The sequence below is a fragment of the Aplysia californica genome, unplaced genomic scaffold, assembly GCF_000002075.1.
Source record: "Aplysia californica isolate F4 #8 unplaced genomic scaffold, AplCal3.0 scaffold01202, whole genome shotgun sequence".
NCBI lineage: Eukaryota > Metazoa > Mollusca > Gastropoda > Aplysiida > Aplysiidae > Aplysia > Aplysia californica.
The window spans coordinates 109,847-110,920 of NW_004798472.1; the positions used below are offsets into that span (position 1 = coordinate 109,847).

At 48.0% G+C, this 1,074-nt stretch overlaps 1 protein-coding gene across 1 annotated transcript in view; it reads left to right on the plus strand.

Moving 5' to 3' along the window:
• Window positions 1-1,074, plus strand: part of LOC101851695 (titin) — a gene marked incomplete at both ends in the record, with an annotated part of 144,092 nt that overhangs the window by 99,740 nt on the left and 43,278 nt on the right.

Here is a 1,074-nt window from a genome sequence, read left to right on the forward strand (position 1 = left end):
GTGTGTGTGTGTGTGTGTGTGTGAGTGTGTGTGTGTGTGTGTGAGTGTGTGTGTGCGTTTGTGTGTATGTGTGTGTGCGTGTTTATGTGTATATGTGCGTGTGAATGAATGTGTATGTATGTGTATCTGTGTGTATATGTTCGTGCGAGTGAGTGTATGTGTGTGTGTGTGAGAGAGAGAGAGAGAGAGAGAGAGAGAGAGAGAGAGAGAGAGAAAGTATTCATCTTATAGAAAAGTTCAGATTATCAATAAAATTATCCCCTAGCTCCTGTCTGTAGAAAAGTTGGCGCGGGAAAGGGTGTCGGGGCCAGACATTGAACAGGTCCCCAAAAACTTTCCTCCCGATACTGGAACAAGGTCTGGGAAGGATGAATGCACGTGGGAAAACCTGGGGGGGGGGGTTTACAGATAAGAACAGAAACTGCACGTGAGTAGAAAAGAATGAGTAAGGAGGTTAAAAAGAAAAGATGGGTAGGGTACGGAGGGGTGTTGCATAAAGTTTGATGGGGAAGGGAAAAGGAAGGGGAGAAGAGGAAAAGAGGATATGATGAGGTGGGGAGGAGGGGGGAGGGAGAGGAGGAGATTAGTGGGAAGCGAAGGCGGAGATTAGGAGGGAGAGAGGAGGGGGAGAGGAGGGGGGATGAAGGGGAGAGGAGGGGGACAGGAGGGTGACAGGAGGGTGTTCTATGGGCCTAGATCGGCTGAAGGTGCCCTCTGATGCAAAAGTCTGCATCGGCTACATTTGGGGTGAAAGTGTGACATAGAGCTGATGGTATATTCCTTCTTGTAGATTGTAACGCCCTGAAGGTGCCTTTTGGAGGTGGTTCCAAGACTGGGGCCTACATCTGTCTGTTGGAGATGTAGCTTGGCAGAAGAGATAAATATTTAATACAATACGTTTTGTCTTGTAAGTTTATGCTGGAGGGAGGGAGGGGGAGAGTGTTGGAAAGGGGATCTTTCTTCATAAATAAATATGGTTGTATTCCGGAAGCGGTTGGGAAGAGAGAGAGAGAGAGAGAGAGAGAGAGAGAGAGAGAGAGAGAGAGAGAGAGAGAGAGAGAGAGAGAGAAACGG